Consider the following 15,432-nt stretch of genomic DNA (forward strand, 5'->3'; position numbering starts at 1 on the left):
GGGAGCCGGGATCCCAGCTTAACCAAGCTGGGACAGATAGCCTCCCCTAGTCCCGTAGTGGAGGAATTGGTATAGGTTAGAGGGGTTAGCTGTCGAGAAATCCCTGTAGCCCAGTGACCTGTAAATAACTGTGTTGGTGTAATAAATAAGTGTGCCTCCGATCCTGTCGTCAAGCCTCCATATACTTACTACACATATATTATCAGAGTTATGTTTTTTGTTTGCATTATGGCTGCAGGTATTGTGGTCTATGCAAACATAACTCCTTGTAAAAAAGGTGTCAGTTTTGTTGCCAGATAGAAGGGTAAAAAACCAATTATCGTAGGTGGAAGTTCTTGCAAACCACATCGTGTAGCAGGCCGCAACATCGGTGTGCTGCGCCCGCAGCCACCTCACGGTGTCCGTGCATCCCACAGCACGGGCCTGGAGCTTCCACAAAGATTTGGTCGAGAGCAGGGGTCGACTCCAGAGCTGCGCACGGCTCTTCGAGGACTGCTGCTTCGTGACCTTAGTTATGTCAGGACCACCGTCTCGTATTCACGTGCATTGCGGCTCTTGAAATATTGAGGGGTTGTTATTTTCGTTGCAGACCCCCTGGCTCAGTAGAGCCACAGTCAAGTTCAAGTTAATTTTATAGGTATAGCCCTGTGAGCCATTCGGCTCTTGAATTGGGTGCAACCGCAACAAACAAAAAAACTAAAACATGAACAAGAAAACATCTTAAAGTGACTATGCGCAAACAGAAAATCCAAGAAAAAACAGCAAAATATTGCAGAAAAATCACCGTACATCAACACTGTGGGCAAAAATCCCAGTGGGATGCAAGTCAAACAACAACAACAACCACAAGACAACTTAGATTAAGGCCATCAGTCTAACTCCGTACTACAACAAACAAACACACGAGACGACCTCACCCCGGTGCCAAATAGCAATTGTTTAAAACTGCAACATTTCCCCCCGCATGTGAGTGACTTAATAAACCACACTCACCCATGGGCGTCGGACCGCTGGTAAGCTGGCGGGAAGGCTGCACCGCAGATTGGCCTCTGCCAAATCTGTGGGAATCAAGAAGCGAGGTTATCTGCAGCAGGCACTTGGCAAGCGGAGCTGATGAAAAATAACGGAGAGCGTGTGGAGATTAATTTAACGACGACGTTTTGGCGACTGGAGCCAAGGGGGACTTTGTTGAACGATGATGTAACCTCCTTTCGGTGATGTTTTTTGTAGACATTTCACGCGGCGAATGCGGCTACAAACCATGGAATTGGCGTGCGATATTTATCCTCCTGCAATGAATTTGTCACCAGTTGGCAAATGTGCCACGCGATGATGGCGAAACGCACACAATGATCACAAAGAGAGGAAAGAGGAGCACAACTCCGCAGAGGTGGCAGGACGCCCTCGCGCAGCCAACAAAGCGACCTTTTTATAGAAGAATTAAGCTGTAACTTGGTGACCAATACAATTGTCACCCTCAATGGCGGCGGTATTTACAAATGTGTGGAATAGCTGCATTGATTGAACCTGAACGTGGCCAATGGTGGAACAACGACTGTAAACGTCGTTACTCCATCAGCAGTGTCCTTCTGTTGTCAATGTTGAGGCCCGGATGGACATCATCTCGGGTGATATCTATGGGACCTTTTTTTCGCCAGTATTAAAGTATGAAAAGTAAGAAAAGGTTTTACCCTTTTTTGCATTAAAACAGGAGGTATTAAGACGTTTAAACACCAAGTAGAAACCTTTTGCAACGAAACAACTTTGCATTAACGACACGTACTTGTGGTGAACATGCAAACAAACATACTCTGATAATAATAATAATATGATAATTGGATGTTTACCCTTTTATCTGGCAACAAAACTGACACCTTTTTTACAAGGAGTCATGTTTGCATAGACCACAATACCTGCAGTCGGAATGCAAACAAAAAACACAACTCTGATAATGTATGCACTGTCCTTAAAGTTGATTGGTCCACACCCGAGACAGCTTTCCTTAGAGCCTAGTCTCACATGGTGTTGGACCAGATGACGCCAAAAGGTGCACAACTCAAAGACAATGCACCATCAGAGTATGAGAGCTCGGGGTAAGCATTTACACCATTGGAACCTCATTTGCCAGTAGCTGATTGTCCTACACCAGAGACATCCTTCTATAAGGCGAACAGTAACAATGCATCAGGGCATTCATAGCTCATGGTGAGCAGCGATATTCATTCATAGGATACCTTGTTTTGTACCGTCCCCATCCCTTCATTCCCTTGCGTTCTCTGCCGGATAATATTCACGTGAAGTTAGCGGGTGGCGGGGGAGCCGATACCCAGGGGCTTTGCCACCTACGAGTGGCAGCACAATTCCCCAGCGCTGTTCCCCAGCGCGGTTCCCCAGCGCTGTTCCCCAGCGCGGTTCCCCATTACTTTTGGTGATTGGGCTTTTGCTAGCGTGGCACCCAAGCTATGGAATGCCTTGCCACTTGAAATCCCAGCCTTGCCACTTGAAATCAGGCAATCGGAGTCGGTAGATATATTTAAGTCTGCTTTGAAAACCCATCTCTTTAGTTTGGTCGGTTGCCCTGGTTCTGTTTTTGTTTCCTGCTTACCATGCATTGCGCATTGGGTACCTAGGATGGAATGCGCACTCTACATTTTAATTATTGTTACTATTCATATTCCTCAGTACTATGCCTCAGCGGCGACACTTTGTTAAGCCGAGGATATGGCCCCAACTTTGTTAAGTCGAGGATATGGCCCCAAGGAAGGGAAAGTAGTAAGAGAGTCGTTTGAACGTAAACGATCGCTTTACACGACCGCCATAACTCCACTGAGCACACGCAAAAAAAAAAAACCCGAGGGGAATCCACGCGACGCACATCAAAATAATCATAGCGTCGTTGTACAGAATATAAATTCGAATAAATAAATGCGAGGACAGTACGTGTCTCCACATATTCACATATTCCTTGTCCGTAAGATCGTCAGTTCACCTGCATCGATTCATGCAAAACCTGACTGCGGATAAGAAAATGAATGTCGGTAACCGGCGCAGAGTTTGCTTGTCTTGAAACAACGCAAATTAAATGATGCACTGCCAGAAAAAAGGCCAACTCGGCTGATGGGTTGTGGAAGAAATACGTTTGTCTGTTTTAAGTGGGAAGGCAATGATTGTGCAGGCATGTTGTCATCTTATTTATCATGTGACATGTGGATAAGCTGGCCAATCAGGGAGCGACCGGGAGGTGAACATACATTAGTAGCAATAACGCCATAGAATAAAAAAACTAGTTTTAGAAAAGCATTGATAAACTACACATTTTACAATAAAACTCATTTACACTGTGAAATAAACTCAATCACATTGTGACATTAACACATTTCTTTAGAACTGCTTGTTGTTGTTGTGTTTTTGTATTCCCCTCCACGTTTTTAGCACGGGCAAAATGCAACTCAAGATTGCAAATGTCGTGGATAAACTCATTCAAAGCGCACGCATGCATCGCGTGCACGCTGTAACGCGTACACACATGCATCGCGTACACGCTGTAACGACTAATGATTGACAGCCATTCGTTAATTCACTGCTTGTTATTAGAGCCCTCCGACCCACGCACACACATACCGTGTTGGTCATGAGGGGGGTTGTTTGACCATACTTCACTGCACTGGGTCAGTGTGGATTGAGTTAAAGCTGGCGTAACATTGAGTTCAGTTATTCTCATTAACACTCACGGCCGATGTCAGCCGTGGGACAGGAATGGAACTTGTGCCACCGGGTTAATCTTGCAGTGCACTAACCGCTTTATATATATGGATATTATCTCGGTCTGGGAAATCATATTGATGAGTGCTTTGTGTATGTGTAATACGTCGTGAGATACATACCTGTCAACCCATTATCAGTGCCTACCTTATTACAGACCAATTCACACCTTATTGTTCACCCCGTACCCTTTTAAATGTCAACGTCCATCCTACAAAATCCAATCACAAGGGAGAAACACAAACAAATAGACAAAAAAATATTTGCCCGTATTGTGAAACGGCTGTATGCCGTATGGACCTGAAATCTCAATTTCCTATACAAGAATACTGATAAACCGTTTGGGTTGACAAGTATGGAGATATATGTGTGTGTGAACATGGCTCCTACATGCATGACGAACGTACACTTTATTTGCGCTCGTCACAGTACGGTCAGGAGCAAAAGTATACAGACCGTAAATTGTAAATAATACTCCAAATATCACCGTCAAGGAAATGTTCTGTCGATGCATGGCATTGCTTTATTCACTTGACAAGTGTGGCAATCAGCGATTCCACAGACGCTAACAAATGTTCACGCTAATAAAGTGAATTGAAGGGAAATTTCGTTGCATAGAACGTGCGTACTTGGAGGGACAGATATGGGGAGTTGCAAAGCTATTGTCCAATTATTTTTTTCAGCTACATCTACTCTCGAAAGCGACGCTAATAATTATTTTGTGTTCTGTATGAAGTTTTGCATGGAACACTTTGGCCCCTCTTATTCAAGAAAGATGATCCTTGCCTCTAAATATTGGGCCGTTCCACCGGCATTAGTTCAAGCAAGGCTGACGCTGCTGGTGAAGCACCGAACGTCAAAACTGGTCCAAAGAGTTTTGCTCGTGTTGAACCAATGCAGCTGCAATTGTGCACTACCAGAAGGCCGTGGCAGATGGAATGTGTACAAAACAATGTTTTTTTGTGATGTGGAAGACCATTTTAACTGAAGGGAACTCAGAGCTCACGCTGGTGAAATGCTTGGGAGAATGGAGTTAAGAGAACTCTGTGGAAGGCCAATGGTAGCTCGGTGTGTCTCCAGACAGGTACCGCTTGGAGCGGTTGTGTATTTGTGTTGGTGGTAACGGGGAATTGTGCAGCGGCGAGCGGTGATGAATCCCGCGATTTGCGTTTGTCATCTTCTCTCCGAACTCATCTCGCTTGCTTGACGGTGATGGGCTGTAATTATGACCACCCTTGGAAGTTTAGGCTTGAACCTCGGGAGACAATTGGGAAATGTTATTTTCCACATCGGAGGGGGTTTTTTTCTCCCCAGACTCTTCGGTTCTTGCTCAAATAACCATCATTCTTATCATTCTTGTTATCATTATTCAATAATTCCCGTTTGTCTTCCCGATGCAATGATACCTCATTACTTTTCCCACCCCCCAGCTATGACCAGGCCTCAGGCCTATCCCAACTCCGCCTTAACACTCCCTCCTGTTCTACTGTCACTAAAGCTAAACCACCACTTTTAATAATACCAATTCCTCCTCGCAACCCCTTATCATCTTGTTTTCAATTTTTATAATTGCTGCAAAAGCACCTCGGAGAAAGCGGTTATATAAATGTTGATAAGATTTTCTATATACTAGCAAATAACGCTGAACAAGCGCGGAGCGATACACCAGGGCTAGATTAGGTTCTTGTAGGCACTTCTGTTTCGTAGGCCTTCAGTGATAACTCTCTGCAAGTTGTTACTGCTGCCCCGTGTTACTACGACCGCTGCTGTCACTACGCTCGTTTCACGCGTACTTCGCCCAGCCGCGCACTTATTCCCTTGCACTACTCTCCATTGAGAAATGAGGCGTCATTGCTAAATTTGCAATGAACAAACATCTCGACAAGTTCATCTCGTGTGTTAATTCCTCTCTCACCTTACGAGAAAAAAAAAACCCGATTGACATGAATCTGCCTCTTTGTCGACACACTGTGCTTAGCCTTGCGATATAAATATTACTCAAGAAGATATCTTGATTTTTTTTTAAATCATACAAACAAAACATGGTCAATGCCTTTTTTTCGTAGCCCCTTTAGTTTCCGTAGGCCCTAGGCACCGTGCCTACTGTGTCCCATTGGGTATGGCCCTGCGATAGGCCCTCAAAATGAGGGAGCTAACGGGGGCGTCTGGGCTCGCTGCCCTACCGCGGGAGCAGTGTTCTTAAACCGGAGGCAGCAAAATGACAATGTATTCACATCCTCTGGTTTTCTTTCTTAATCGAGGTTCCACCTCAACATTTCCAACGAGAGAGCTAGCCTGCTATAGGATTAGCTGTCATACTATATAGCTAGCTTGATACATAATAGAGGTTTTTTGGGTTAGTTCGCGTAAATATATCAATGTGTCGTTAAACCCGCCACTACCTGATACAGCCAGTCAGTAGGGTTTATCACGTAAACAGAACATGCTCACAAACAAACACCTGTATGAGGATAATGGTCGTGAAAGCCACTGATACATCTGAACGGCCACTTCTACATCTGCGCCTCTATATAAAGAACGAAACAGGTGGAGTTCTCCACAAACCTGGCTGTCGAATGATGAAGCTAGTTGTAATTACTGGCGAAACGTCGTACTCAGATTGTAAATGTTGTGGCTTGGCTCTCCAACACACTGGTGTGCTGTACTAGTATGCTACACTATACACTACACTATACACTACACACTGCACTACTACACTACACTATACACTACACTATACACTACAATATACACTACACACTAGTGTTGCACTAGTGACGAATTGGCCACGTTCTGTTTACGTGACAACCCTTACTAGTTGGCTGTGTCGGGTGGTGGCGGGTTTAACGACACATCTATATATTTACGCGATCTAACCCAAAAACACCTCTATTACGGATTATATTGGTCGCGATAGCCTCCGTGCTAAGCTAGCCTAATATAGGATTAGACATACTAAATAGCTAGCCTGCTGCAGTATTATTATACTATAGAGCTTGCCTGCTGTGGGATCAGCTGCCATACTAAATAGCTAGACTGCTATGGGATTAGCTATCATACTAAATAGCTAGCCTGCTGTAGTATTAGTCATACTAAATAGTTAGCCTGCTGTACAGTATACAGCCTGCTATAGGATGAGTGAGTCTACTCCTGAATGACCCTGCCCCACGATGCGCCTGCGCTACACGTGGTACCGTTTCGCGCAAAGACGAGAGGATGTTACACAACGCGACCAGGTGGTGCTTGAGTCGGCTGTGTTGCACTCCCAGTGCCTGTGACGGCCATGCGTTAGTGCAGTGGACACGACATTAACCGGGATATCAATTGGTTTGGAGATTCTGCTCCGGTGAGCTTCCACAACGATAATACTGTATTCATAATCAACGTTTTTGGGTTAGATCGCGTTATTTATAAACGTGTCGTAACCCTCCACCACCCGACACGGCCAATCAGTCAAAAAGTGTCACGTTGACAAAAGACAAAATAGTTTACTACTTTAGCCCACCGGTGTGTTGAAGAGTGAATCCACAACATTTACAACAACAAAAATGTAAGCCTACGTGTTAAACTGATAATACTTTCACGATACCTCGCCGGCAGCTACAACAAAAAACCGCGCCGTTTTTATGTTTAATTAACCGGTTATCTATTACGATGCAGTATTGTGCATATTAAGATTCCCCATGTAGCCTTCGCAGACTGTAGGGGCAAGTGCTGTTAGCGAGTAGCACCTATGAAGGCCGGCACGGCACACGAGGGGGTGGGTGGCCAGCACCACGCCCGGACGCCTTTGTCTCCCCAGTGGCGATGTTTACTACACACCGCACCAGTTACCCATTTGAGGCTGAGTAGACCTAGGGAAGACCCGGGACCGGTTCAAATATTAGTCAATGTTATTGGTTGTGAGCGAGAATCGAATCATAGTACGATAACTGATAGTGTAGCAAGCTAGAAAAAGCATTTCAATATTAACATACGCACAGGAACGGGTCATACATTTAATTTTGTTCTCAGAATGCATTTGATTTCTTCTCTATTCGTTACGTTCATCTCCTGGACATCTGTGAAAGAGAGCGTTAGAGCTCATCGGATTCCTCCAGTAATAAATGCATATTCTGAAGTGCAGTTGGCTGCTTTTTAGACGTGAACTCATGTCAATGACAGTATCAGAATATGTAATTGTTACTGGAGGAATCCGATGAGCTATAAAGCTCTTTTTTCACAGATGTCCAGTAGTGGCCCCGAGTCCTAGGGTCTATAAATTACAATTCCCATTCACAGGTTGTTGTTGTTGTTACACTGTATACGCACGTTAAGGAGCCTGGTGTATGAGTTAACGACAGGCACGCTGCGAATACGCAGGCAGAATGGTTTCTCGAACCTGTGCATTGTTCTCTAATCCACGTGTCCCCTTGTTGCAATGTCATTTTAATAGCAAGCATCTCTGTGTGTTGTTCAGATTTTATTCCAATATCCCTACACTCCATACATCACGGCTTATCTCTCTCTTTGTGAGCGTTGTCCTCAACGTCTTCAATCGTGTCCTTCCTTGCATTTAGCTCTGTTCATGATATTATTCAAGAACTTTGCATTCGATACTCCCAGTTGCATCCAATTGATCAAAGTGAACTTAATTCACTGTCTTCCCCGACTCTCTGTATCGATCATTTCCCCGGGTAACACGCACCGATTAAAATCATAACATTACGCTTTCCATGATCAAGCTCACTTTTCCCAAGCACTCCAATCTACTCTCGTCTGCCTCGTTATTTCATCAATGTGATCTCCACAAGTCAGCCGGAGTGGCAAATGGCAGCTTTCACACGGCCCGCTCTGTTAAGACAGAAATCCCGACCGATGCCATCATGGACCTGGTGACCGAACATCGATCAACGATCTCCCATTATCCAGATTGACAAGAGCTCAAGTCCGCCTACACCGACTGTCCTTCCGGCACGGATCGCAGCTGCTGTGTTTTACAGTTGTGTCCTGAACGTGAACGTGGGCTCTCTCTTTCCTAAAATGTCATTTATCTTGGGTCCAACTTGACAGGCATATTCGTGAAGCCCTTCTGACGGGTGCCCTCTAGTTCAGGGGTCGCCAAACCTTCGGCTCTTTAGGGGACTGCTTCCTCGTGACGTGCATTGAGCCTCTTGAAATATTGAGGTTTCTGTTTAGTTTTACCGAACTCGAAAAAAGAATGTCCCTTCTTCCCGGTTATTTTTGGTTTGCCGACCTCCCCACTGATCTAGCTCATCCACAGTTGAACGTTAAAATGACTGTCGTCGGCCAAAAACACATCCAAGATGATCCACACGCTCTCTCTATCCCCCCGTTCACATTCGGCCGTGCCTTTGCTTCGCAAATCCAGAGAGTATCATACTCTTAGTGTTTTCGGTAAAGTCACGTAGGTAAAAAATCTAATTAAAATTAATACAAATAAAATAATAATAAAAAAATCATTTCATTTTTTTCCTACGTGACTTTACCGAAAAAACAAAGAGTATGAATCCTTGCAGTCACGAAAGCTTCAAATCTAGAACCAGAAAGTATCCACGAACGCCTCTGGGAATAGCTTCGGTGAATGCGCATCGCCTTGCGCGGACGCCGCTTCTCGGCATCAAAATCTGAATATTTATTTATCCTGCAGGAATCCGATGAGCTATAAAGCCCTTTTTTCACAGACGTCCAGTGGGGGGCACGGGGTCAGAAAGTCCCAACAAACAACGCGATACACGAAAGGAGTGCAAAGCATAGGAGAGGTAAGAAAGTCACTAAAATAAGTAAATACAAATGAATAAGTAAAGCATAAGTCCATACATTACTGCAGAATTTCATTTGGAATTCAGTTCTCCCTTCATGTAAACTCTGTATCTGTTATTTTTTTATAAACTAGAATTTCGGCTGCCTATGACTGCCTTATTCTTGCTCCTACGGAGGGCTTCGCCTCGCCCGTCGAACTCCACTGATGTCCCCTTCTTCCCCCACCACCCCTGTGATCACTGTTACATTGCTTATGGCTTTATTTTGGTGATTTCAAAAAGTTTTTTGGTTTGGCCATGTTTGTTTGTTGTAATACGGAGTTAGAATGATGGCTTTAATCTAAGTTGTCTTGTGGTTGTTGTTGTTGTTTGACTTGCATCCCACTGGGATTTTTGCACACAGCGTTGGTGTACGGTGCTTTTTTTCTGGAAGACTTTGCAGTTTTTTTCCTGGATTTTTCTGTTTGCGCATAGTCACTTTAAGTAGTTTTCTTGTTCATGTTTTTTACTTTTGTTTGTTGAGGTTGCACCCGATTCAAGAGCCGAATGGCTCACAGTACTATACCAAATAAATGAAACTGAAAAACTGAAAAAAACCCAATGTGTGCAGAAACTACTGACTATTGTATGTAGGGTGCGTAGGCATATATACCTACACACCCTACATACTACTATAGAGTCAGTATATACTACTGACTCTACTAGTAGATACCACTGACTCTACGACTGACTCGACTCTATTGTATGTCGGGTGTTTCGGTATATATGCCTACAAAATAAATATATTTTCTTTGGGGTCGGGGATGGTCAACAATTGTTGTAAACCTGTTGGGTCAACTGTTTACCCCCACATCTCGGGGGAGGGGGGGGTTACACTTTCTATAACTTTTTGATTCAGGCCGTCTGAAAGGCTCCTATAATTTAGTTGATGAACAAACAGAACGCCGGGCTTTTATAATCGATGGTTCACGTTTACTTATTTTAGACCTCACACCATCTAGACTGGTACCCGTCACATAAAACAGTTAAAAATCATGACAAATAAAACATTTTAATTGTCAACATTTTAAATGTACTTAATGTATACCTCGACCATACTTCATAATGTACGGCTAATTACCATTATTTATTGCATTATTATATTTAACGTGTAACACGTTAATTGGTGATGCTGCTGTCAGCAGAGTGGTGCAACAAGCAGAGACAATACAAACTCAACACATTTGTTAATACAAATGCTGTCCTATTAAGAAGGGCCATAGCCTGAAACGTTGCCAATGACGCAATAAGACTTGTTCTCAATAATAACGGCCACTGTACTGGAGACGAATGGTGCAGCTGTAGTGTAAAGAGACATTACGTTTTGTTTCATCAAGCAGCAGACAAACAGAGCGGACAATTTTTTTTAAAAGGAAATACTTATCAGGAACAAATATCTGTAAATTACAACTCCCACATCATGCAATTGCCTTAAACAAACAAGCCAGCGAGCCGCCAGGTCATTCCACAATGTTTCCAGTGCCTTTTTGTGGCTTATTTGGGTTTCCTGGAAAGCGGGCAGACTGGTTTCAATTGTAGTTTTTGACCAAGATGTTTTTGCCTTGCCGTTACACTGCATTGCCTTTGTTTTCTTTGTTATTGTAACTTTCTGAAGCGCCCCCAACTGGACGTCTGTGAAAAAAAAGAGCTTTGTAGCTGTTCGGATTTCTTCAGGATAAAATTAAGATTCTGATCCTGGCACGGAGCTGAAGAAGCAGTGCAGGTTACACGGTGACGTGTTTACGCCACACAGCATCGTGGCAAAACGTGCATCGCACTGCAAATCGTGGGCAGTAATGTAAATGCACAGCAGCCTTATCTGCGCCTTGACGTTTAACACCTTACAACCATAACCTTTAACAACGGTGACAACGCTAACCTTTAACGCCTTACAAATGTGGGGTCTTACGTCATGAGTCGACAAATTGAATGGAACCTGCATTGTAAGTTAACAGGATTTTTCTATAATAATAAAAAAGGTAAATGATGCTGCACAACTGTTTACTCATACAAACACAATCACTAGGACATGTCAGCGATGGAAATACATCCCGGTGGTCATATCGTTTCAGGTATAGGTCCAATTTCAGCAGAATGTGAATTTAAACGGAAGCAAATTTCCCTTCTTATCCAGCAAGAAATTCAATGCGAGTATTAGCGAACACCTTTGGCATAATTATGCACGTGTCTGCATCTATTCAAGGGAAAAAAAAGCTCCACGGATGTTGCCTTTCTACCCATTTTTGTATGCTGGTATATACAGTATTATTAAGTCCGTGCCAAACAGATTCAGTTTTGCTGAAGGGGCAAAGAGCATGATACGTGATTATGTTGCGGAATTGTCCACAATATGACTGCAGAGACGGTGACCAAACGAAGTACGAACTAGATTTGAAGCTTTCGTGACTGCAAGGATTCATATGCTTAGGTTTTTTCGGTAAAGTCACGTAGCTAAAAAATTAAAATAAAAATTAATAAAAGTAAAATTAAATTAAAATCACGACGTTTCGGAGGCAATACAAGCTTCCGTCTTCAGGTGGAACCGTCACAGCACGATTGCTGTATCAAGTAACTTGATACAGCAATCGTGCTGTGACGTCGTGATTTTTATTTTATTTTTATTTTACTTTTATTAATTTTAATTTTTTACCTACATGACTTTACCGAAAAAACCTTAGAATATGAAGTACGAACTCTCACGTGAAACCCTCTCGTCATGGCGAGCAAGCGCTGATATTGACATTTAGCTACTGAACATGTTGCCTGCCATGCGCAAGAATGCAGTAGCAACCTGGGAGACTGGGAGCTTAACAGTCGCGTTAAGCCCTTCGCAGCAATACATCTGTGTGGGTGACGATCAGTGACAATCTCGTCGCCGTCGTAGTCTCAGTCCCGAGGCCGTGCAGATACATCGAGTTGGTCATTGGGTCGATGGCGTGGGGTCTCCCTCGTGATCCATGGTGGCGTGTCAGCCTTGGACACTTACTTGTTTGGAAACATCTTTTGCAGGTCTCTCCGCTTTTCCACTTTTCAGGGCCAGAGCAAAACGTCTTCGTTTACTATAACAATACAAATATAAGTATGCAGTGATCCGTCATAATCAGTTATCAACAACGCTAACAGCAGCAGAAGCTATGTACTTTTCAACTATTAAACTAAGCTATTTTTATTTTACCAGGTTGGGCCCACTGAGCTATATGGATATTTTTCAGAGGCGACCTGGCCACAAATGACAGGTCAATGAAGTTGGCTTATCATATGGAAATGTATTGAAGCCCAATACTCTAAACGCACATTGATTCTAAATATAGAGGGATAAATCGGAGGACCCAGGGGAAAATCCACGCTACCACGGGGAGAATACGTAAGCTCCAAATTAACAGCAGGCGTCAGGGATCGAACCCAAGACCTCCGGTATACCAGGCGAGGTAGTTAACATTAGTATTATTAGAGTGATGTGTTCGTGCCACTGTGGATTGCACTGCAATGTTAACGAAACCATCAATAACCTCGTTTGGAAAGCTAGTGATATTTTCATGATGATCATTATGGGAATCAAGGTTATTTCTGCTGGTTATTGCTCCGGGTCCTCCCTCCATATTTATAATCAATGTGCGATTAGAGTATTTGGCTGCTATAAATTTCCATGCGACAAGCCACTTCGTTGAGCTATCACTTGTGGCCAGGTCGCTTCTAGAATAGAGCTACATAGTTCAGTAGGGTCTTACCTGGTAAAATAAAAAATACATAGTTCATAGTTTAGTTGAATGATGCTGTGATGCTGCTGTGATGCTGCTGCTGCATTGGAAGTGGTGCACAAGCACAATTAATGACACATTCCTCGACAACACTGTGGCCTTGAAATAAAGAACAAACACGTGGAGGGCCATTGTCCCAAACATCACTGAGGGTAATCATCATGTTTTTAATTATGCGTCCATATTTAAATTTGAAGGCAGTGTTGTTGGGTGACGAGTGTGTGTTGAGGGGTTTTATTTGTTGTGTGTTCGCTATAAGCTGTAATTTAGTCGTTAAGAAAAGTGCAACAGTAATAAGATCCATTGTGGTAATTATACGTCGAAGGAAGACAATCGTGCCAATGGGGTAGATTTCGACGCCGTGCAATACTGTGCGTTTCTCGCCTCTCGCGACGGCCCCGAATGAGCCAAGCGGAATGTGCCGCTGATTTATTTCCCCGCGAAGTAACGCGCTAACACCAATAACGAATGACAGAAAAAAACACAATCGTCAATGACGCTGTTGTGTTTTTTTGTTAAAAATTATATAATCGGCTACTTTTTGGCCAATGGGCCTTCTTCACAGCACAAGAAACCCAATAAGAGAATGAGACAATCGCCCTTTGAAATAGATTTTTTTTTCAACCCCGCAAAATATTTCATTGTTCCTGACCGGGCGGAGAAAAAAAGAAATGTTGAACTTTTATTGAAATCTGCGAGAGTTATAAATGTGTTCAATTACGCCGTGAACAATTACACAAACTATCTTGGTGATGCTGCTGCATTTTGCCGATTCGTTGGCAGCCGCTGCGCCATCGACAGGCAACAGAAGCAATTCACCACGCGTGTCAATAATGCCCGTGTGGCCTTCATAGCAAATATATATACAGAGTAAAATTGGCGACGTTTCGGGCAACGGGCCTTCTCCGTAGCACATAAATAGAGGGGGTTGGAGACTGCGCAAAACGGCAAAATAAATCGAAATGTGTAAATGTCAGCGGTTAACGATCACTCAAAACCCAGAATGCATCAATGAAACCACCCACATTAAATGTATACAATGTTTGGATTTACAATAGAGTTTAAGTGAGTGTATGTACAAGGATTAAACTTAAATAATACCTATTTTTTTCATGCTTTCAACTGAAAACCGCATATTCACATCAAAATGAAGCAGTGAATGAGGATGTAATTATCAAATAATGTAAAGTAGCTTCGTCTGCCCGCGACGAGAAGGCCTACCACTCAATTGTAATACGCTGCCGCAGAGATGATGTGCCCAAAATGTGTCTACTTGGTATATGAACATCTTAACACCTGTTTTATTCTTATACTCCTAACACCTATTCTTATTTTTCATATTTTGATACTGGCAAAAAAATGCCCCATGCTATTATGTGCCCAGTCAATCTTAACTGAGGTTTTTATTTATGTAAAATGTGCTCGCAGCCATGGGCCTCAAGCCATATTAGATTGCCTATACCTTAAACGTCACAATGAGCGACCATGTTTAATCCACCGCTGGATGAACGCCTCCCCCCCCCCCCCAAGCCGTCGCCACTTCTCAAGCCGACGATCCAGCGACGTAAACGATCCAACCGAAGCCCTCCTGCGTGCGAGCTGACCACCGCGTTTGTCTCATCTGCGAGGTCAACTGCCTCATCTGCGAGGTCGACTGCCTCTCAAGAACGGTCCCCACCTCCCCCCTGCCACTCCTTTTGGCTGCCACTCCGTCACCACTCCTCGTCCACCGGGGCCATTGCCCCGTGCAAGCGACGTGCACACAGTGTTGGTGTACGGTGCTTTTTCTGCAATATTTTGCTGTCTTTTCTTGGATTTTCTGTTTGCACATAGTCACTTTAAGATGTTTTCTTGCTCATGTTTTTTTGGTTTGTTGCGGTTGCACCCGATTCAAGAGCCGAATGGCTCACAGGGCGATACCTAATACATGAAACTTGAAACTTGACGTGTCCCTGCCCAATTACCGCTTACAAATTCTCAAGTCGATGTGATGTCCGTAGCGTGCCTTCTGTTCCTCGATGCCCGCCTTACCCTGCCTTGCGGTGCAATTCCAATATTGCTCATCATTTCCACGTGCTCCTTTGCAATGTTTAGTATTTGTTCCATTTCAC

At 43.7% G+C, this 15,432-nt stretch overlaps 1 protein-coding gene and 1 long non-coding RNA gene across 2 annotated transcripts in view; one reads left to right on the forward strand and one right to left on the reverse strand.

Annotated features, from left to right (window-relative positions):
• LOC133339124 (uncharacterized) overlaps positions 1-12,624 on the reverse strand; it is a 30,115-nt gene extending 17,491 nt beyond the window's left edge. The window contains exons 1-2 of the long non-coding RNA XR_009754679.1: positions 12,550-12,624; positions 994-1,058 (exon numbers count right to left, since the gene is read on the reverse strand). This is a non-coding gene — a long non-coding RNA (uncharacterized LOC133339124). The remainder of the gene's footprint in view (positions 1-993; positions 1,059-12,549) is intronic.
• Positions 1-15,432, forward strand: part of LOC133359884 (signal-induced proliferation-associated 1-like protein 2) — a 241,125-nt gene that overhangs the window by 162,582 nt on the left and 63,111 nt on the right. The gene's annotated exons all lie outside the window — the stretch shown is intronic.

This window comes from Lethenteron reissneri, chromosome 8, assembly GCF_015708825.2.
Source record: "Lethenteron reissneri isolate LAM-NWPU_2019-01 chromosome 8, ASM1570882v1, whole genome shotgun sequence".
NCBI lineage: Eukaryota > Metazoa > Chordata > Hyperoartia > Petromyzontiformes > Petromyzontidae > Lethenteron > Lethenteron reissneri.